Source organism: Ahaetulla prasina, chromosome 1 (assembly GCF_028640845.1).
Source record: "Ahaetulla prasina isolate Xishuangbanna chromosome 1, ASM2864084v1, whole genome shotgun sequence".
NCBI classification, from domain to species: Eukaryota; Metazoa; Chordata; class Lepidosauria; order Squamata; family Colubridae; genus Ahaetulla; species Ahaetulla prasina.
This window is the reverse complement of record NC_080539.1, coordinates 152,235,172-152,259,593: the sequence shown is the minus strand read 5'-3', so window position 1 is coordinate 152,259,593 and position 24,422 is coordinate 152,235,172. Positions and strand designations below refer to the sequence as shown.

The 24,422-nt window shown below is 38.7% G+C and overlaps 1 long non-coding RNA gene across 1 annotated transcript; it reads left to right on the top strand.

Moving 5' to 3' along the window:
- The first annotated feature begins 523 nt into the window (after positions 1-523).
- On the top strand, positions 524-19,435 carry LOC131195875 (uncharacterized). The gene is made up of 3 exons (XR_009154564.1): positions 524-636; positions 17,227-17,437; positions 17,955-19,435. It is a non-coding gene; the product is annotated as an uncharacterized LOC131195875 (long non-coding RNA).
- Positions 19,436-24,422: the final 4,987 nt, after the last annotated feature.

Below are 24,422 nucleotides of genomic sequence, written 5' to 3'. Positions count from 1 at the left end.
ATTCTTAGGAATCTATGAATTGGAGAAACTGTAAGGCAGATTTGTAGAGCAGATTTGGGAAGGGAAAAAAAAAAAAGCGAGATAGAAAACTTTGTTGAACAAGCTTAAAGTCCACGCTTGGAATACTGGATATAGTCCCCAATGTAATATATAATATATAATTACCAGTTGTTAACCAAGGCATAGATGAAATGGATTTGCATTCCTAATTAGAGTCACAACAATGTAGTGGATATCCTTGCTCTGCTGCTGTAATTTGCAATTAGAAATTATATGCTGCCTTTAATTTAAAAATACAGTTCCTCCTTGAATTTCGTGCCAGAGGTTGAGAGCATTTTTGGTTTAATCCAACTTCCTTTGAAATCCACAAATGGAAGAACATGGAATCAGCTGCTAAAGCTGATAGGCTATAGAAGGAAGGGCAAAGCATAGGAATACAATAGCGTTCTTGTTACTTGTTGCATGATCTAAATCAGACCTGCGTAATTTGTAGAGGGAAAAGGGCCAAACTGATAAAAATAATGGACTAGCTGGGGTATTGATCAGCCGTTCAGCAGCCGGTAGAGCAGCAGCAGCAACAGCAATGGAGCTGGCAGTGTTGGTGAGGCCTGGAGACATCGGAGGCACTTGGCATTGGTCAGTAGATCCTTCCTGATGGCAGCGATGTTTAGTTGTGGTGAATTTATTGAGTCTTTAAAAAATGCTGACAAGCAAGCATGAAGCTTGCTTGGCAAGCCACATACAGTCCATGGACCATATGGTGTGCAGACCTGATCTAAACCAGAAAAGTTGCTTCTTATCTTTAAAGAAAGAAGACTAGATTGAAAGTTACATTGGAGAGGACAGCAAGAGAACTCGGCACTAAAAATAGTTGTGGAATCTTTTGCTCCTACCCTTTCATAGGATTATTCTGCTATTTTTCATCGATGCTAAAATGAAGTAAACTTAACCATGGTAATAATGTTCATTATTCTAGGATATCATAAACTATTGGGTTTTAGATGTATTTATTTATTTAGAATATGGTGATGTTACATTAGCCAGGAGACTATAGAGTTCGTACATAGTAGGTGTTTCACTGCTGACGAATTTTAGTCCATTCAGTTCATGCTTGTGCACAATCCAGAGTGCACTAGAGGGGATGAGCCAGCTACATACTTAGAAGGCTTGATGGCATTCTGCAGCAGCATCCAGGGCTTTAATGCTCATTTTGTTGTTAGTTGCGAAGTCATGTCCGACCCATCGCGACCCCATGGACAATGTTCCTCCAGGCCTTCGTGTTCACTACCATCCTCCTGAGATCATTTAAGGTCACGCCAACTGCTTCAGTGACTCTATCCAGCTACCTCATTCTCTGTGTCCCCTTCTTCTTTGGCCCTCAGTCATTCCCAGCATTAGGCTCTTCTCCAGTGACTCCTTCCTTCTTTCTCATTAAGTGATGCTTATAGAGAATGTATTTTTTTTTTAAAAAACTTATTTTAAAATATAAAAATTAAGATGTGAAGCTTGGCTATCTGCAAAACAGAACAAAATAAAATATCATAAGGGGTTCAGCAATTCAGGAAATATTTATTTCAGAGCCAGTTTGGTCTAGCAGCTAAGGCACTAGTTTAGAAATTGGGAGTCTGTGAGTTCTAGTTCCATCTTAGGCCCAAAATCAGCTGGGTGACTTTGAGCCAATCACTGTCTCTCAGCCCTAGGAAGGAGAGAAGGGCAAATCACTTGTGAAAAACTTTACTAAAAAAACTACAGAGAGATTTATCCCGGCAGTGCTCAAGAATCAGACACGATTGAATGGAAAAAAATAAATTTAAGTCAGCACAGCACAGCACAGCAAATACGAAGACCAAATACAAAACCCAGGAACTTTTTTGATTGAAAAGTCTATGTGGATTAGGTTCATGATATATTTCCATCAGTATAGTTGGAAGAATAAATTAAGCTAATACAGATTTTATAATGGAAACGGAGTGCTGAGAATTAAATCCTGTTTTGCTTAAAGGCTGTTCTGATGAGTCTCATTTTCTGGAGTAGATATAACTAATATTGGGGTTAACCCAAAGGTCAATTAAAGCTCTTTTAACCAGACAGCCAATATTGAGTTGTTTCCCTCAAATAAGTTTAGATTATGAAAATGTTCTTTAGAAAAGCTTTGCTGACATTGAACAGATTGAACTCGCTTTGTTGGTTATGTATCCTAATTTTTACATTGATGCTGATCCTAACCTTTAATAGCTTTAACCTTTATTCTTTTGGCCATCTCAGTTTCTAACAGCAATATATCTCATTTCAAAAACAAAAAAAATAAAAATAAAAATAACTCAAGTACGTTACCCTACTTGAGATACCTTTTGTCAAAAATGGGACTAGAAAATCCTTATATTAATAAATATAGTTTAATAATGAGTGACTATTTAAAGTTTGAACATCAATAGATAGTTTCAATATCAAACAACATTTTTGGACTAGAGTTGCTTTTAATGACTACGGTTCACATATAGTACAGCAGCTAAGTTCAAATTGATTCTGAAGCAATCACTACAGCCGAACTTCCTCTGGTGGAATAATTATCTCTTGGTGTGAGATGCTTCTGGTGAACAGACTACGAACGACGGCATGACCAAGTAGCAAGAATGATGCATTGGAAGATCTGGAAGAAATATCATTTGCCTGCAAGGAAGAGCTGATGGGACCACAAAATAGATAGAATAATAGAAATAAGAAGAAGCTAATAAGCTCTGGGAGTTTAGGGTACCAACAGACAAGCACCTATCACATAACACCTCAGACTTAATAACTTCTGATAAGAAAGACAAAAAAGTCTGGATAGTGGATGTACTAGTGCTTGGAGACAGCAGAATAGAACTGCAGAAGATTGCAAAATACAAAGTCCTGCAAATAGAAGTATTGTGATTGTGGCAAAAGAAAGCAGAGGTAGCACCAATAGTAACCAGCGACTCGGGTGCAATCCCAAAACATCTGGAGCACCACTTGAACACCCTTGTCATGGACACAAATCATCATCAACTGCTAAAAAAACCCAGCTTTACTTGGAAGAGCTTACATCCTGTGACGATACCTTTAGTACCATCAAACAACACCTGTCTATCCCAGGTCCTTGGGAAGGACTCAATAGGTGGATTAAAAATGCCAAATCCAGTCTAAACATCTGGCTGACTGTGAAACAAAGCATAATAATATGAGTTTTTGGGAAGAATTTGAGGCATGTGAAGGCCAATGCCAGCCAAAGAACTGGCAGCTGTGTCTTCACTTTGTTGTGAATAGACAATAATGCCTGAAATGTATGTGTGTGTGTACACACACGTACAAACACACATTTATAGAAAAATAGGTGCAAAAATATAATTTCCTGCTTTTATGGGGAAAAAAATGCAAACATGTAAATGTGACACTATAATATTTGGAGTATATATTTTTATCTCCCAGAACAATCTTTTCTCTGTGTGTGCATTTTATCCATAGACTAGGAAAGGATTAAAGAGGTTTTATAGATTGTGACCCTCTCTAAATATGTCATAATTAAGAGCTGCTTAATAACATCTCACAGAAGCACAAAAAGAAATCAAGATAACAGCTTTCTTTTTTAAAAAAACATCAAAGCTATAGCAAGTGCCTTATTGGAGGTACAACACAATCATGACCTTAACAAAGAGGACAATTTAGTATTCTGCTACTTATAAAGAATTTCTTTACCAATAAAAAATAGTATTCATTTTCTCTCTTTTGAGGCAACAGAGAGAAGGGAGGAAAAGTCCAGTCTAACATTTGATAATTTCATGATAGAAATACGGTATATAATATAAATGGTACAAATTTCAATCAGTATTTATTTCTGCCCTCACTGCGTGCTCAAGAAGTAGAGGAGGAACCTGCCATGGGCTGCAAAAACTGGGTCTGAATTTCCCAGTGGGAATAATGAGCAAGGGAAAGAATGAATCCGAGAGGGGAGAATGCTGTTGCATTAAGCTCCATCACAATGGGGGGTAAACTTCAACCATTTATAAAAGGTAAATGCTGGCAGAACTCAAGGATCTCAGCGCTCTACACACCGCAGGTGTGATTTATGAGTCAAGGGACCAGCTATAAATCAAATCTTTTTGTTTTAAATGGTCCTGTTTTGATGCAGTAGATCAATTTACATGCAGGGACAATGATGAAAAATGCAGTGTGCTGAATCCGGAAAGTCGTAGGGAATCTTATTTAGAATTGGTAGTAAATTTTCGCAGGGCACGTTTTTGAGAAACACATTATAATGAAGGCCCATTTTAGCTCAGCTGCGGGCATACCTGTGGGAAAATAAGTTCCACTGAAATAGAGGGGGTTGACACCAATGTAAAAGTGAACAAGGTTGCTGTTTGATATGCTTTGAACTGTTGGGGTATCTCTGCCATGATCTTGTGCCAGCACACTGAAAATAGGTAAGTCTTTTAGGCAATGTTATTTGAGTTTGTTGGAAGAAATATCCTTCTGGGTTCAGTTCCAAGTGGGGAAAAAGACACTGGATTCATGGAAGTTGCTTGGAGAGAAGGTTTATTGATGAACAGGATCACATGCCTTGGAGATCCTGGGTGAAAAATGGGGAGAGAGGCTGAGAGTCCCTGGGTTTTACACTTTCTCTGGTTTTGAACTTCCTGGGGCACAGGAAGAGTATCCTGATTGGTTGCTGTCAGAGGTCATAGCTAGCTTTTTAGGTTGCCTGTGTGTTAAGTTTGGTTGAATCTTGCTGGGTGATGCAATGAAGGGCAATTAAATGGCTCTGCCTGAAAGAGGTATATCTTTGTTATGTAGAATAGACTGGCCCAGGCCTTAATGGCCCATTAACAAAGGTGGGTGGGGGCTGAGTTTCTGCCTCCTTTTTAGGGGAAATATTCTGCCCTTTTAATATTTCCCAAAATATTTCATTTTCTAGAAGAGGAGTGGGTATTAACTTCCTACAAGTTCTTATAGACTTGGGCCATTATTATTATTATTATTTACTTTATTCATTAAACATGAAACTCAGTCAACTGAACATTCAAAAATGCCTCACAAATACCATTGACTGGTGCTAATGGTTGATACGGGTTGCTGCCAGCGTTCTAGGTATCAACTAAGTACCTTCTTAAGATGTACGATGTTCCAAGTTGCACAGTTTTTTGCAGTTCCTCTGGGGTTATTGCAGGAAGCTGCAATTTGTTGATGTATCTTATAAAATTCTTGGACATGGTACCAAGTGCCCCAATGACAATGGATATCACTGTTACATGTTTCATCCATAGCCGTGTAGTTTTGATGGCCAGGTCGCGATATTTCATGATTTTTTTCCAGTTCTTTTTCTTTGACTCTGGCATCTCCTGGTACCGCAATGTTAATAAATTGTACTTTTCGGTTTTCAACAACTGTGATATCTGGTGTGTTGTGTTCCAAGTGACGATTCGTCTGTATTAGAAAGTCCCACAAGATATTCACCTTCTCATTTTCTATAACTTTTTCCACTTTATGTTCCCATGACTTTTTGGATACAGGTAAGTCATATTTTTTACATAATGACCAGTGAATTAATTTAGCAACTCGGTCATGTTTATTATTATATACTTTATTCATTAAACATGAAACTCAGTCAACTGAATATTCAAAAATGCATCACAAATACCATTGACTGGTGCTAATGGTTGATACGGGTTGCTGCCAGCATCCTAGGTATCAACCAAGTATCTTCTTAAAATATACGATGTTCCAAGTAGAGCAGATTTTTGCAATTCTGCTGGTGTTATTGCAGGAAGCTGCAATTTCTTGGTATGTTTTGTAAAATTCTTAGATATGGTATCAAGTGCCCCAATGATAATAGGAATAATAATAACGACAACAACAACAACAACAATGCTTGGGAAGTGTTCGACTAGTGATTAGTGATACGAAAACCAGCATAGTTATCTCATTTGCTGTGTATACTGTCATTTTGTGTATAATAATAATAATTCATCACACAGTCAGCCAGATGTTCAGACTGAGTGTGGCATTTTTGTCTACCTACCAAGGACCCTGGATAGACAGATCCAGATGTTTGACGGTGTTACAGATATCGTCGCAGGATGTAAGCTGTTCCAAGTAAAGCAGCTTTCTGCAATTGACTGATGGCGTATTATTATTATTGGTTTCCAGGTACAAAAAAAAGTTTTAATCCCTGGACAATTTGATTGACAGTTATTCTATGATAAAGAGGATGTCTTGCAAGGAAACAGTGGTAGTAGTGGAACACCTATATCAACAATTACTAAATGATTCCCAATCTCTCAACTGAAAACTGATTGTAGAAAAAGGATTTCATCAAATGAGATGGGGCTTCTAAATTCAGATTAGAATGCAAGAGGAAAATCCCAGAATGATGTTTAATGGGTCTATTCCTAGGTAGTGTTGCATACATTCCTATTCCTATTCCTATTGTTTATTATTTATTTATTTATCTCCCCACCACCCACCCACTACTGCTCAGCTTGTGGTGCAAGGCAACACGGAGCAGCTTACAGCATAATAAAACCTATGGAAGTAAATACAATTATAAATATAAAAACAGATTCAAATTAAAAGAGATTAAAAAAAACAACACCCTATGAATTTGGAGCTGAGAGATGGTGGTGGCTTCTCTGCACCAGCCACCTCTAGCCAAGAGCTTTTCCTTCAGGGGCCCAGGCCATTGTTAAATGTTGGGCCATGCTTCGTGACACTGCAGGCATCACAATGCTGTGGCACTGCTTTTGTCATTGTGATGAAAGCCTGAAATCCTGCAGATGCTTCTGGCTTCTGCTAAATATACCCTTCGGCTATCTGGCACACAAACAAGCTCTTACAAACAAACACACATACACACACACAATCAAAAGCAGCAACTAGAAACACTACTTACAGTAGACTATCTTGCAACGATGCCATAGGAAGGCGATGAAAGACAATGCTTTTCATGGGCAGCCTCCATATTTTAGAATAGTCTCTTTAGAAATTAGGCTGCCTCCCCTTATTGTTAGCCTTCCAGAGGCTATGAAACAGTGTTGCTCCAAAGGAATCTGGAAGGACTGAAGTGATCACCGTTTTCCTATTATCCTATCCTATTCCGTATTTTTACAATGTTTATTACAGTTTATGTTGCAAAATAGATTTCTCAAACTGTGTTTCATGGAATACAGTTTCATAGAGTTCTATGAATTTGATGGGGTTCCATGAGAGATAAAGGAGAACCCACTTTGGAAAAAAAAATAAACAAAAAATGTTTATGCAAATCTGGCCAATTTTCTATCACTAGAGTTTGATCAAGGATTTTGTGAACCCCCCTCCCCCCAAATTAATAGATTCTGCAATTTCAAAAAGTTTGCTAAACCCTGCTATGAATCACTGTGAATATATATATATTTTAATCTGGAATTATTTAAGCACAATAAATTAAGTAAAATATGCAAAAGATTAAAAGTCACAGAGAATCCATTGTGATCTCTCTCTCTCTCCTTCCATCCTTCCCCTCTCTCTCATCAATGAGTTTAAATTCTGAAATTTAGATCGTATATATGGCACACAGGGCAAAGAATTAAGAGATATAAGGGGAAACTTGAGGGGAGGCATGAACTGTGAACAGGACAATGAGAGAGATGCTGGAGGGAATATTTATCTTCTATTCCATCTAAGTAAAGAAAGAAATCCAGAATAGTCTCTTTGTAAAGAGAGCAGAGCTGAGCTTAAACCTGCCTCCTTTCACTCTCTATAAGCAATATGACCAGTGGAGAGCATCTTCTATCCAAGAAAGCTCAGTGCTCATGCAAGAACCCGAAAAACTCAAAACTCTTAAATTTTGTGGCAAGGCTTTGCAGGAGATGGAAGCATACCACCACCCATAGCCACTATAAGTGGGAAAGGGCGCAGCGTGAATGAGGTGGGGCTACTTCAGTCTTTCCTGTTTTCCTTAATGCAAGTGAATGGGGTACTAGTTTCTGTAGACAACTAGAAGATGCTCAGGACTGTCTTCATTGCAGCTTCCCCATCAATGCTATTCTTTTCTTATGCAGTTAATGTAATTTGCCTTCTCTCAGTTCATCCTGGATTGTTTTATATACAGTATAGTCTTAAGGAAGAGATGCTGATGATGTCCCACTCCTTTATTCTTCTCCATCTGGTCTTCTCAGAATAACAGAGTTGGAAGGGACCTTGGAGGTCTTCTAGACCAACCCCCTGCTTAAAGGTGGCTAGCAGACTTTCTAATAAGATCACATTCTCCACTAGGCTCTAAGGGACACACAAGACTTTAGGAGAAGCCTGGATATTTTCCTAGCTTTCTTGTTGCGTTTGCTAAAGGAATCATAGTTCTGCACAGAGGTAGCCTTCCTGCTTGACTGCTTCAATTAAAAATAAGCTAGTAGAAATCAAAAGCTGGAAGGCTATGAATTTTCTAAAAATATACTCAGAGCTGCTTGATCCTGTACCTTTTAAGTTTACTTTCAAACTTAAAGCATAGCTGCTAACAATGTTTTGCTTTCTTCTGTGAAAATGCTGGAGTTGCACTATTTAGGAGTCTAATCAATTTTTGACTCACATATGGTAGCACAGTGATATGGGGAATCCTAGTTCGATTTCTGCTTAAAACAGCTTCCCTAACTTGATGGTCTCCAAATGCATAGACATCAGCTCCCAGAATTCCCTAGGTAGTATGCCATGGCTACCAGTTAGAATTTCGGAATTGAAGTACATTCATTTGAAGGACATCTAGAGTGGGAAAGGTTGATTTACAAGATCACAGTAAGCCAAAACTCAAGAAACCAGGTTATGGCTTAAGAGAATGTAAGAACACAACTACTGTTAGAGATTAAAACCTAACAACTATTAAAATCTAATAACTACAAAACTCTAGAAAGAGAAGAGCAACAAAGATGATTAGGGGACAGGAGGCTAAACCATACGATGAATGGTTGCAGGAACTAGGTATGTCTAGTCTAACAAAGAGAAGGACTAGGGGTGACATTACAGCAGTCTTCCAATAGTTGAGGGGCTGTCACAGAAAGTAGGAGGTTGACCTATTCTCCAAAGCACCTAAGGGCAAGACAAGAAGTAGTGGATGGAAGCTTAGAAGGGAATATCCAACTTAGAATTAAGGTCAAATTTGCTGTCAATGAGAATTAATCAGTGGAACGGCTTGCCTCTAGAAGTTGTAAGTGCTCCATTTCTTGAGGTCTTTAAGAAGAGTTTGGGCAGCCATGTGTCTGAAATGATGTATGGGATCTCTTGCTTGAGCAGGAATTGGATTAAAACTCCTCCAAAGACTCTTCCAACTTTGTTATTCTATCATTCAATTCATAAAGCCGCTGTGGCACAGTGGTTAGAGTGCAGTACTGCAGGCTACTTCTGCTGATCCCTGGCTGCCAACAGTTTGGCAGATCGAATCTCACCAGGCTCAAGGTTGACTCAGCCTTCCATCCTTCTGAGGTGGGTAAAATGAGAACCCAGATTGTTGGGGGCAAGAGGCTGACTCTGTAAACCATTTAGAGAGGGCTGTAAAGCACTGTGAAGCAGTATATAAGTCTAAGTGCTATTGCTATATCTGCACAGTGGCCGACAAGATTCTTCTGTGAAGTTCACAATCAGCATGTAATGGCAGACATTTGCTTTTGTCTTCAAGGATAGCAGGTAGTAACTGAAACTAAATTGTTCGAAAACAATTTAAACTATCGCCAGTTTTTCTTGTGAGAGAAAATACCATGAAAAATGGAGAAATATTTCTTCGATGTTATGCATAATTTTAAACATTCTCCCTCCTGTTTTTATCTATTTTATCTAAAAAAATAATTAATACAAATAAATAAAACCTGGACGTTTTTGAACTGATTTCCACTTAAACAAAATTCACATGCTCTAAAAGGAGATTAAGTATAAGAGCAAGGCATTCAGAAACTAACTAAAAGAAAGACAATAGTAACAGGGCCAAAAGCAAAGAATGCCAGTCCTATCTATGTTTACACACAGCAAAGCAATGAGATTTTCCGGTGACAGCATTATAGGTTTTGATTTTCTTTGGAAGCTTCAAGCCCCTTTGTACTTTTACAATATATGAGCAACAGCCTGCTGGAAACCAACCAAGCATCTCTGAGAATGAAGCACTACCACTAATTCTGCTGCACGAAAAATCACCTTTATGCCAAGATTTGATACCTGCAGCCAAGTCAAAATTTCTCTGCCTGACTTCCTCTGACAATTTTCTCTGAACTTATCGATAGACTATTTTCATGTACAGAGAATGAGCTTTCCAGAAAAACAGAACTATTGCCCTTATGTCTGAGAAAAAGGAACAGGAAGATATAGCTCAATTGTGCTGGAGAATTGTTTCTGTCTGTGGCCTTCCATCACTGGAGAAAAAGATTTTGATGGTCTTGTAGACCTACTTCAGGAGGTAGTCCATTTTTCACATCCCAGTGAGGCCATTTGTGCACAGCGTTTATAATTTATTGCAGCTAGCTTTGCAAAAAGAAAAACCCAGATCACACCTTATTCAGTATGGACTTCTCCTGAAAAAAAATTAATTAATTTAATAATCGATTGTGAAACAGCTGCAGCCATATTGAAGCTCCAACTTAGTATCACGGCAGAATAGAGCAATTGGTACATTGCTGCCAAAGGCATGATTTTTAATGGAGAATAAGATCATGGATGGTATATGGTGCACTCCACCCTTATTTTGCTACACCATGTCATCCAGTAGGGAGATGACAGCTGCAGCAACTCAGGCCCCTCCCTCTATAATGCTTCCTGTGTGTCTGCCTCCCTCCTACTCTTAGAAATGGGATGTAGTTGTCAAGTTTATTCAACAAGAAGTCTGGATTCATCTAGAGATAATGGGTTCAGGAGCATGGGGAGCAAGAACGAATAGTTTGAAGTTCTAAGTCAGATGTGAGAGGGGGTCTGCTAGCAAAATTGCTGATGAATTCAACCTACTTGTGTAACTTTGTGGAGATCTGGTAATCTGTCTCCATTTACAGTTTCAAAAGCAAGGAATAAAAGTGAATAAGATTGTCCCCCCCAAAAAAACTATTTTCATATGTATATGTAAATGCTTGATTGTCTTATATTCCTTAACAAAGAATTAAAGTCTTGAACTTAGATGGACTTTCTGATACTTTTTTTTTGGGGGGGGGAATGTACTGGGTTACTGTGGTTAGATTATAAAACATGGAAGACTTGTGTGTTAACAATTTCAAGAAGTCCCAAGTTATTGTGAAGAGTGTTGCTTGGTATTACCTGGTCTGCAGCCCAGATTTGGTATTCAGAAGTTATCCAGCTAATTCCAACGAACTTTTTTCTATGGGCCCTGTCAACTGTTCTAGGTCAGGTTTCTTCTCCTTTATCCTGTCCTGCTGACAGAAGCTTCCCTTCTAAGAATTGCACAAGGAGAAGGAGCTTATTTCTAACTAGCTACAGATCAGAGATATAATTTCTGCTGGATCAGAACTCTTGGTCTTCCTCTATGAATATGGGGGAGGGGGGAAATCTTAGAATCTCTAGGAATTCTAGGTTTCTGCAGAACACAATTTGAAAACCCTTGAAACAGAAGATGGTCCTTTGTATAAGGCTAAGGGGCCACCCTAAGAATAGAATAGACTAGAATAGAATAGAATTTTTATTGGCCAAGTGTGATTGGACACACAAGGAATTTGTCTTGGTGCATATGCTCTCAGTGTACATAAAAGAAAAGATACATTCATCAAGGTACAACATTTACAACACAATTGATGATCAATATATCAATATAAATCATAAGGATTGCCAGCAACAAGTTATAGTCATACAGTCATAAGTGGAAAGAGATTGGTGATGGGAACTATGAAACGATTAATAGTAGTGCAGATTCAGAATAGAGTTCATTCTAGCGTGTTGTTTCTCATCCTGGACCACTTTAAGATGGGTAGATTTCAACCCCTACAAATCCCTAGCCAGCATGCTGGGTGAGGAATTCTGGGAGTTGAAGTCCATCCATCTTAAAGTTCAGATGCTGAGATACTGTTCGAATGTAATAGTTACATTCAGATCAGAGATGGGATTCAAATCCTGGCACTACCGGTTCACTATCAGTAATGCGTGGGTGCACGCACTTGCTTTGTGAGCGTGTGGTGCTTCTGCGCATGCGCGGAGCGTTTTTGATGACACCTGGGCAAGTGGGTGGAGCCTTCCACCACCGCCGCTACTTGTTAGCCCTAACCAGTGCAAACCAGTAGAAACCCACTCCTGATTCAGATGTACTGAAATCTGCATAAAAAGGGCAAGCACCTGCTCTGTGCCAGATCAGAATTTTCTTCATTTCAGTTTCATGATCTATCAAAAAGGAGAGAGATTAAAAGAGAGAGAGAGAGAGGAAAATACTACAGAAAGGGGAAAAGTGAAAAAAAGAAACAAGGAAACAACAAAAATATGTTACTTTATATATAGGAAATTATCAGCCTAATACTGATCAGTTTTTCCATTGCACTGATATTAAATCAATTTATAAGCAAGAATTTGTCACAATATCTACAAGAATGTAAATCGGGACTTGCACTGCTTTTCCAATAATGACAAGTACTTTATTTTGCTGTTCCTATGCTTGATAAAACTATAATTCTTTACATCATGATAGATTTCACATTTTTGGGATATAAAGTACATCACATTTTTCAATTATATATATCCTTGTAACAGTATGTTAATAATATAACTAAGTGTCCCATTACTAATACTTGTATTAGGCTGATTATTTTTACAGCAAATATTCTTTGCATTCAATATAGGTATTACATCTGTTTTATTCCCTTCTGATACGGAGATTCTAAAATGAAAAAAAATTATATTTACCAAATTTCTTCCATAATACACTATCACTATAAGTAAAACACTTCTTAATTTTTTTAAAAAGGCAATGCACGAAAAAGACTGACACAAAATATGTGTAACAATATACCTCATATTGTATACTCCAGATTCAGGGTGGCATTTAGTAAGAACTGAGTGTGTAGAAATTACAGGTGGGAGTTGCAACAGATTGATAAAGTGTTCCTGTTCAGGATGGCAGCCAATTAGGAGCTTATATGGCTCTGTGAAAATACACACCATGCAGCTGTCCCATGTATTGTCATTTTTTTTCCTTGCAAATTATTAAACAATAGAAATCTGCACTTCTTTTTTAAACACAACTGTCTCTCCTATGTGAATTTTATTTATACCTGTATGTAATAATTACGTAATGGCACTATTTGGACTGCTCACTAGAAGTCAGCAAAGAGACATATAAATCTCTTAATCCTTTGCTGCCACCTACTGATCATCCACTTTTTTGTAGTCCAGTAATGATAGCCCAGTCCTAAACTTTGTCTGTACTGTAATCAGCATTGACTTTTCCCTCAATTTTTTTCTCTAATATATGTTTTCTTCCATACAACTTTCTAAAATATTATTTTTCAAGGAAACGTTTGAGCCAAGAATAATGGATGTGTCAAAAAGTAAATCTGTAGTGCATTTCTTTAACATCTCTTTACACACACACACACACACACACACACACACACACACACACACACACAAACACACACTCAGAGGAATGCATAGGCTCAAAAGGTGAGCTAAGCTTAGAGTTTTCGCTTTGCTTGCCAAGTAAACCATAGAGGTCCCAGGTCAAAAATAACACTTAGCCACAATGAAGAAATTGACACATTACAAGTGAAAAAGAAGGAAACCAGGGTAAGAGCAACAGTCTAATATGTTTGCTTGTTAATGTACAGGATGTAGTGTGAATGGAGAAATATTTCTATTTCAGCAAAACCTTAGTTTTTGCAAATATCAGAGCAGTAGCACTTACTTATGTACCGCTCCACAGTGCTTTACAAGCCCTCTCTAAGCAGTTTACAAAGTCAGCCAACAATCTGGGTCCTCATTTTACCGAACTTGGAAGAATGGAAGGCTGAGTCAACCTTGAGCCGATCAGGATCGAACTGCTGGCAGTTGGCAGAGTCAGCCTGCAAGACTGCATTCTAACCACCGTGCCACCACGGTTTTCTATACATTAGAATTATATATATTGTTATAATTATTATAAAGAAACAAAGTAGGACTAGCTGTGATGATGCTTACCCCATTGCTGCATCTTTGTGAAGGAAATCCTCTTCCTCCTCCCCTCCCCGTCCCCCCTCCTCCCCCTCCCAAATTCTGAATAGTCAAGGAAGTCTTAATGGAAGGAATACTCTTGTCAGAAATCCAAAATTAGGCACAACAATCCTGTATTTTTAGTTAATCAAATGATTTAAAATGTAGTGTAGACTGAAGCTGAATTTCTAAAGCCAGGAGGCAGAGATCAAATTGTGTGGCTCACATCTTACCAAGCCTGTGTCCCATCGTTCTGAACTTCTGCTTGCTAATGTAGGGCTTGCCAATGTTCACATTTTTCTCCCTGTCTTGAAAAGCTTCCTCTGTTTTATCTTGTTTTGTTTGGTCACAATTCTCTTGCCTTTCAAGCCCCTTTTAGACGCAGAAATGAAGGGGTTGGATGGAAGCCCTCCCTGTATCGCAAAGCCTGACACGATCTGAGACTGCATCATGGTTTCAGCGGCTGTCCTTTAAGGGCAGGAGATTTTGAACACCTTCGCAGTACCATCTGAAAGCATCTGCTCAGAATACATACTATATTCTGAAAAGTTTATTTCCTGATAGACAATTGTGCTCTTAAGCTGCAGTCTAAATCGGTGCTTTATATTTTAAGCACTGGAACATCTTCCAATATATCGAAATAGTTGATTTCCCCACAATGCGACTTGCTTGCAATGAGTCCAGTTGGTGGTAAGATGTGTAGTTGCTTCACACAGCCAAAAGTAAAGAAAAATCCATCTGCTTGCATCTGAAATCAGCTCTCTAACCTGCTGTTGGTCAAACCCCACCCAGATGGTGCTACTTGAACGTATGTGTTCAAAAGATAATCTGCATTAAAGTTGTGGGTGTCTATTTTTATTTTTCTTCTCAGTTAAAATACCATGCAGGCAACGTCCCATCCTGCTCTCCTCGGGAATCGTGACAAAATAAAGATTAAACCACCAGTGGCAGAAATAAAACCGTTCTTTTGCAAGCAAGCAGATACTAAAGTAGGCCATTTTATTTTCGAGGGGAGAAAAATGACACTCTTTTTTGAATGTCATTCCTCTTGCTTGGAGGATAATAATAATAATAATAATAACAACAACAATAATAATAACAATAATAATAATAATGTTTTTAAAACGTTATATCTCTTTGCTGGTTAATTCGAGCATTACAGAACTATCTTTTTAACTGCAGTGCATTACACTTTACTTAAACCTAAGGTCCTGTTATAGGGACGCGGTGGCTCAGGGGCTAGGACGTTGAGCTTGTCGATCGAAAGGTTGGCAGCTCAGCGGTTTGAATCCCTAGTGCTGCCCTGTAACGGGGTGAGATCCTGTTACTTGTCCCAGCTTCTGCCAACCTAGCAGTTTTGAAAACACATAAAAATGCAAGTAGAAAAAATAGGGACCACCTTTGGTGGGAAGGTAACAGCATTCCATGCACCTTTGGTGTTGAGTCATGCCGGCCACATGACCATGGAGAAGTCTTCGGACAGCGCTGGATCTTCGGCTTTGAAACAGAGATGAGCACTGCCCCCTAGAGTCGGCAACGACTAGCACGTATGCGCGAGGGTAACCTTTACCTTTACCTTTAAGGTCCCGTTGTTTGAACCTACTCACAAGTAGGTGTGTATAACATTGCAATTGAAGCCCATTAACAATGGACGGATTTGTTTTCAAGTAAAGATGTATCTGTTTTGATTGCAGATGGATTAAAACTGCCCCCAAAAGGAGTGGAATATTTTTTTCACTGGATCCAGGGTTAAGTTCAGATGAATATGTGCAATCTAAATTGTGAATTAAACCTTGGCTGTTGCAACTACACATAAATTATGGCTATTACAACAAGATAATCCGTTATGAGAACAGGCTGGTGTTTTAAAAGCAAAAAATTAAGCCACTCTCATCACTTCCTTCCTGCCACTTGGTAGTAAAGGACATTTAAAATGCTGCCACTCACTTCTACAATTTACCTGTTTTTTTAAAAAAGTGGTTGTATGGCGGGCATTTAGCTCGAAGTGTACACCTAAATGCTGCAGATGGTTTAGTTTTATAAGAGATGAAACTGCATTTGGTGGAACTGATTAAATATAAAAACACCACCATCTGCCATTTATTCTAATATAAAATGGTTTGGGCAGATGCTGACATCTTTCAAGATGATTGATTCGTCTCTGACAAGTAAAGATTCTCAGAGGAGTCCAGCTGCCCGCTTCTCGCACAATGCCCACTTACCGGACTCAGTGCCAAGCCAAAGGGATGGAGCAGGTGAAGGAAGGGCATGTTTATAAAACAGTGAGCTTTGGACTGTTGTGTGTGTGTGTGTGTGCCTCTGGGCATGCGTACCCATCCGGGCACCTCCTTCTTCAGTCCTGGCTCAGGATTTGCTGGGACTATGTATTACCCAAGCAGGAGTCTGTTTTGGGCAGGTCCCCCCTTTTTCCCCCTTTACTTTAAAAATAGTGGTTAAGATATTCATCCCTTCCTCTTTCATTCTTTTGGTTAAGCCTGCATCAGGGTTCCATTTAAAAACCTTATTTATTAAATATGACATGAGTTGCTTTGTAATAACTTGAGGAACAGATGTAGACATCATTGTTCTTTTTCATTAACATCAGATCTCCGGCCTCTCTATTGCTGCATGATTTGTAGATGACACTATTGTGCAGTTGTACTCTAGCCACTGTTGAGTTTATTGGATTACAAATGAAGCTAGTTTATCCTAGTCCGCACATTGATAACTTAAACAATAGATTGGTACCGTTTTTATTCTGTTTCCTTCAAGAAACTTAATGCGGAATGTATGGCTCTCCCCTATTTCATTTCATCTTTAGAATAATCTTGTGGGTTTTTTTTTAAAAGATCTGGTATTTTTATTTTTTATTAGATCTAGACTTTATATTTTCTCTAGGAATTCTAGGGTGTTCCCATGATACTCTCATTTTATTTTGAAAATCACAATAATAACCCTGTGAGGTTAGTTAGGCTAAGAGACAATAACGGGCCCCATCACAAATTCAACCAACCCTGTTTGCAAATAGACTTGCAGGTTCCCTAACATTATATCTCAACAACTACAATCCTATCCTTCTCCAATTAGTTTGACAAGTTCAGAGTGACTCCGAGACTAGGTCAGGATTTTAATCTCAGAACTGGAGCCATCCTGCCAAAAGATGTTTCAAAATTCTTGCTAAAGTTTAAAGTGCATGCGAAACGTATCAGCATGACAGCATCATGATATAATTCAGCAGAGTCGTGCAAAATGAAAGGAGTTTTGAGTCACGCCTACAGGAAGGTCTCTGCAATGTTATGTGAGTATGATCTTCGGAGACAGGAGGCAAGTCCACAGAATGGACCACTGGCATATTTCTGACCCCACAAGGTGGGTGGAAGTGATGGTGGTGGGAGGGCAGACATAGGAAGAATTTCAGATGGGACCCTTCCTAGTTTTCCAGACAGTGAAAGAAAACAGAAGGGAGCAATATTTTTCAGTCTTGCAAGATTCCATTAATGTAATCTTCTTCTAAAGGCAGGGTTGGAAGAACACCCAGTTCTTCCCACAAGCCCCAGTTGTACTTCTTCTCTGGACTACCTCAGAGAGCGACCAGTCTCTGCTCTGCAGTCATTTTGAAGCACCCGAGTATTCAAGTGCTCTATAGCTTACGGTAGTGAAAAATAGCAACAGGGGAAAAAAAAAAAAAGCCGAGTCAGCTGCATCCAGCAAAAGGTTATGCCTGTGCATGAAATGGTATTTAATGAGATTCTGATAAGAAGAAATCTTAGCACTACTAAGCAACTACCGATGACAGTTTCTCTTTTCCTTTACAGGATGTCTGTGGTGAGAATGAAGAAGCAGTGGGAAAAACCGAAGGTTACAAAGAAAAATGTTTTCTGGACCCTCCATAAAATTCTCTAAAGGAGGCTGGGACACTGTAAAAGTCCACATCTGGGATTATCAAGGGGTTTTCAGTGCCCTCCCCCCCAGCATAAAAAAAATAAATAAAGAATCCCTGAGCCACATAAAAGGAAAACCAAGGAAAAGAACTGTCATAATAACATTGCTTTTCCTTGCAGCTCTGCTACTGTAAATTCTTTTAATCAGTTCCTCTGTTAATTGGAAGAGCTGTGTGTTGTCTAACAGTCGTGGATTTCATTATGCTTTCTTCAGTAATTATATATTTTAACTACAAAGTATAGTCTAGGAATACCAGACAAAACCCACCTCCACCACCTTCTCTGGGTACAGTTGAAGTTGCAAATCAAACCACATCTTTAGAATGAGCAGCCTGAATAGGCTGAACAAGCCACCAGCATCTTAGTCAAGCCAAGACGAGCAAAGTACCTTTCTCAGGGGCTGGCATGGGAGAAAAGGTGGTTAAATGTTAGCTTGCAGGTGACCTACTTAGAAGAGTCTTGGGTAAAAAGAAACTACGGCAGAGCAATTTACAGATAGTCTTTGACTTACGGCAGTTTATTTAGTGATGGTTCAAAGTTACAATGGCACTGAACTAGAATAGAATAAAGTAGAATTTTTTATTGGCCAAGTGTGATTGGACACACAAGGAATTTGTCTTGGTGCATATGCTCTCAGTGTACATAAAAGAAATCTTCATCAAGGTACAACACTTACAACACTTAATGATAGTCATAGGGTACAAATTTAATGACTTATGACCATTTTCCACAGTTACCACCTTTGGAGCATCCCCCTGATCATGCAATCAAAATTCAAATGCTTGGCAACTGTTTCATACCTATGACGGTTGCAGTGTCCCGGAGTCATGTGATCCCCTTTTGCATCCTTCTGACAAGCAAAGTCTGCAGGGAAACCAGATTCACTCAACAACCGGGTTACTAACTGCAGTGATTCACTTAACAACTGTGGCAAGAAAGGTTGTAAAATGGGGGCCCTTAACAAATGTCTCACTTGCCAATAGAAATTTGAGACTCAATTGTAGTCATAAATCGAGCTCATTCAGCGGGCCTGTAGAAATTCTTTTGATGTGTAATGACAGAAAAGCGGTCATTTGAACCTCAAAACTATGGTAGCTCTTTGAGGTAAAACAAAATTGAGGACATCTGCATGTATATTTGGTGGAAAGGTCTATTTTGGATAAAAAGGTCTCAGTATACAAAGGTATAAAACCTTGGCTCCGATTTATCTTTTAAAACCCATGACAATATAGTTTGGATTAATTAAAGGCATTATAAAACAGCAGACTGGCATGAAGTTATTAATCATAATGAACTTAGTATTGACTAAAATCTGGCACAGCACAAAGATGCACCTGATCTTTGTAACGGGTTCAATAAAGCGTGGGATGTAATAGATATAGATAAGCTGACAAGTTTCATTTGATTATATGAGGGGAGACCAAATGCCAAGATTTTTCTGACATAATAGGAAATCCCTCACTGGATATTGGAATAAGATACATAAGAAAGATAATGAGCAAGAGCAGGTTCTGTCAGTGATTTAATTAGCATCCTGATTTCATCAAGTTCTTACATGGGAAATTATTACGTTAAAAAAATTATATTATATGATTTAAAAAATCGACACTGTTTTGGACCCGATGAGCCTTTGGTCCGGTTTTTCCAGGGCGATGGTTTTTAGAGGAGGACATTTCTAATAGTATGATGCTAAACATCTTTCCTTGCAAGCAGTGTTCTCTCTGAGTTTTTCCTAATCAGGATGAAGAGGTCTGCAGGTTCAGTCATGGAGACTTTAATCTTATATATTTTTCCCTTTGAAGTAAGCTTCTGGAAATTCAGCGGGATGACTTTTTGAATAGCACTGTGCTATGAATTTATTATTGTTACTTTTAATGATTTTCATCCTAAATGTATTGCTCTGCATGTATTTCTGAGCTTGGTTGCGTTCTTGCAGACATTTTATTACCCTACTAGGTAACAACTTCAGTGTTCTAAAGATTACCTAGTTGGGTAATGAAATACCTATCAGAAAACAAGTTCAAAGAGCTCCGAGGACCCCACAATTCAACCCTGAGCTACAAATACTTTCCTCTTTGTATGTATATATTGATAAGCATTTTTCTTTATAGAAAGCATCTTTCTCAGTGGTGGGATTCAGCCGGTCCGCACCACTTCGGGAGAACCGGTTGTTAACTTTGTGAGCAGTTTGGCAAACTGGTTGTTGGAAGAAATCATTAGGGCAGAGAACCGGTTGTTAAATTACTTGAATCCCATCACTGATAGAATAGAATAGAATAGAATAGAATAGAATTTTATTGGCCAAGTGTGATTGGACACACAAGGAATTTGTCTTGGTGCATATGCTCTCAGTGTACATAAAAGAAAAGATACGTTCATCAAGGTACAACATTTACAACACAATTGATGATCAGTATATCAATATAAATCATAAGGATTGCCAGCAACAAGTTACAGTCATACAGTCATAAGTGGAAAGAGATTGGTGATGGGAACTATGAAACGATTAATAGTAGTGCAGATTCAGTAAATAGTCTGACAGTGTTGAGGGAATTATTTGTTTAGCAGAGTGATGGCCTTCGGGAAAAAACTGTTCTTGTGTCTAGTTGTTCTGGTGTGCAGTGCTCTATAGCGTCGTTTTGAGGGTAGGGGTTGAAACAGTTTATGTCCAGGATGCGAGGGATCTGCAAATATTTTGCCCTTTGAAGTAAGCTTCTGGAAATTCAGCGGGATGACTTTTTGAATAGCACTGTGCTATGAATTTATTATTGTTACTTTTAATGATTTTCATCCCAAATGTATTGCTCTGTATGTATTTCTGAGCTTGGTTGCGTTCTTGCAGACATTTTATTACCCTACTAGGTAACAACTTCAGTGTTCTAAAGATTACCTAGTTGGGTAATGAAATACCTATCAGAAAACAAGTTCAAAGAGCTCCAAGGACCCCACAATTCAACCCTGAGCTACAAATACTTTCCTCTTTGTATGTATATATTGATAAGCATTTGTCTTTATAGAAAGCATCTTTCTCAGTGGTGGGATTCAGCCAGTTCGCACCACTTCGGGAGAACCGGTTGTTAACTTTGTGAGCAGTTTGGCAAACTGGTTGTTGGAAGAAATCATTAGGGCAGAGAACCGGTTGTTAAATGACTTGAATCCCATCACTGATAGAATAGAATAGAATAGAATAGAATTTTATTGGCCAAGTGTGATTGGACACACAAGGAATTTGTCTTGGTGCATATGCTCTCAGTGTACATAAAAGAAAAGATACGTTCATCAAGGTACAACATTTACAACACAATTGATGATCAATATATCAATATAAATCATAAGGATTGCCAGCAACAAGTTATAGTCATACAGTCATAAGTGGAAAGAGATTGGTGATGGGAACTATGAAACGATTAATAGTAGTGCAGATTCAGTAAATAGTCTGACAGTGTTGAGGGAATTATTTGTTTAGCAGAGTGATGGCCTTCGGAAAAACTGTTCTTGTGTCTAGTTGTTCTGGTGTGCAGTGCTCTATAGCGTCGTTTTGAGGGTAGGAGTTGAAACAGTTTATGTCCAGGATGCGAGGATCTGCAAATATTTTCACGGCCCTCTTCTTGATTCGTGCAGTATACAGGTCCTCAATGGAAGGCAGGTTGGTAGCAATTATTTTTTCTGCAGTTCTAATTATCCTCTGAAGTCTGTGTTTTTCTTGTTGGGTTGCAGAACTGAACCAGACAGTTATAGAGGTGCAAATGACAGACTCAATAATTCCTCTGTAGAATTGGATCAGCAGCTCCTTGGGCAGTTTGAGCTTACTGAGTTGGCGAGAAAGAACATTCTTTGTTGTCCTTTTTAATGATGTTTTGATGTTAGCTGTCCATTTGAGATCTTGCGATATGATAGAACCCAGAAATTTGAAGGTTTCTACTGTTGATACTGTGTTGTCAAGTATTGTGAGAGGTGGAAGTATGGAAGGGTTTTTCCTAAAGTCTACCACCATTTCTACGGTTTTGAGTGTGTTCAGTTCCAGATTGTTTTGGTTGCACCACAAGGCTAGTCGTTCGACCTCTCGTCTATATGCGGATTCGTCATTGTCTCGAATGAGACCAATCACTGTTGTGTCATCTGCGAACTTCAGTAGCTTAACAAATGGATCATTGGAGATGCAGTCATTGGTATACAGAGAGAAGAGAAGTGGGGAGAGCACACAGCCTTGGGGGGGCCCTGTGCTAATTGTACAGGTATTTGATGTGATCTTGCTTAGCTTCACCTGCTGCTTCCTGTTTGTTAGGAAGCTTGTGATCCACTTACAAGTCTGTTCCGGTACCTGTAGCTGGTTTAGCTTAGTTAGAAGAATGTCTGGAATGATGGTATTGAATGCTGAACTAAAGTCTACAAAAAGGATCCTTGCATAGGTCTTTGGAGACTCAAGATGTTGTAGGATGTAGTGCAGAGCCATATTAACAGCATCATCTGTTGATCTATTTGCTCGGTATGCAAATTGCAAGGGGTCTAAGAGCGGATTCGTGATGGTTTTCAGGTAGGAAAGCACAAGCCTTTCAAAGGTTTTCATGACTACAGATGTTAGAGCAACTGGTCTGTAGTCATTCAGTTCCTTGATGGTGGGCTTCTTCTTTCCTATTTCAGATATTTCAGAATACAACTGATGCATCTATATAGCACTTAGCAATAGCACTTAAGATTTATACACCGCTTCACAGTGCTTTTACAGCTCATATGCCTAAATATCAGCAACTATGATTTCCCTCAGTCTGCATCATGGAATATTTTAACTATTTCTCACTGTTTTAGAAGTGATTTCGTTGCAGAATGGCAAGCTGGAGAGCAAGGCTGAGGCCACTGTTTCAGAAACATGCTTGACACTTCCTTCTTTGGGTGCACAGAACCGGTTCGGTGAATTTAGAATCCTAGTATATAAAATCTTTGGTCACAATAATTGGCATATTTAAACAAGACAAATTAATTTTTTAAAAAATAACGTTAATGATTACCTTATGTTTTCTATTTTGATTAGAAAAAAAGTAAAAATCTGTTCATTTAATTGCTATTAATTTTTCTGTTGATTAATCTGCAATTAAAATACCGCTCGATGCCTGAAAAAGAATTTAGGAACCTGATAGTCTCCCATAAGGAATGATGGATCCATAAATAAAGTAGATCAGCTGATAGCTTGTAAATAATTGGTACAGGGAAAATGAGCAACATTCATTCAAATCAGTTCAACGAAGGGAACATTAAGTGACATTGACCTGGTTTACACATTGCGCAAATCATGATATATTTGTTAGTTTGCTAAACATGTTGTAGAAAACTGTTACGGCTTATAGTGATTTAGTTTGTGTGTACCTAGTCAATTATACTTTATATATGGACCTAGACTGTTTCAGCACTCCAAATATACTGGCTACGCGGTGATTAGTATTGTATTTATAGCTCTGCGTTATATTTTCTGGTTGTTCCACAGATAGAAAAGAGGAAGGTCTCTAACTGGGTACTCCATGACAACCCAAGGAAAAAGGTGCTCCCAAGAACTTCGTGAACAACTCTGGGAAGATATGAACATCCTACTTATAAGACAATTTACCTCTGTAATCTTAGAGATTGTGGGTGGGTAAACCAGTTTGGTCTAGTGGCTAGAAACCAGGAGGCTGTGAGTTCTAGTCCCATCTTAGCCATGAAAGCCAGCTGGGTGGTTTTCGCCCCCCAGTCACTTTCTCTCAGCTTAACTTGTATCACAGGATTGCTGTTGTAGGACAAATAGGAGGAGGAAGGAGTATTAGGCCAGTTCAACACCCTGAGTTATTTATCAAAATAATACAGATGGGAAATAAAATAAATAAATAAAAATAAAGATTTAGTAAGAAATAGCAGGCATGGAGATATACTTGATGGCCATCAATCAGGCATGGAGATACATGCCATCAGCCAAACTAGATGAAAAGAGAGGAACATATATGCTTCAAGCAGATCTTTCCCAGAATTAGATTGGCTACAGACCTCTGTTCTTTCGAAACATGCATGAAAAGTCTGGCATTTTCTTTACTATGCAGTTACTTTAGCTGGTGTTAAGGACAGAGAGCTGTTCTTGTATAAAATAACGCCGATTATTGAGCTTTTCCATTGTATAATAATAGACCTCATTATTTCCCAATCTGGCATTTTCTCGATTACTGCTGCCCCTATCCTGGCCAGTATAGATAATCCTTAGATGGGGTTGCTGGGGTTTATGTTCCATCATTTGGAAGATTCTGAACTGGGAAAATCCACTGCATCATTTTATGAGCTGTGGTGGCTCAGTGGTTAGATTGCAGTATTGCAGGCTAACTC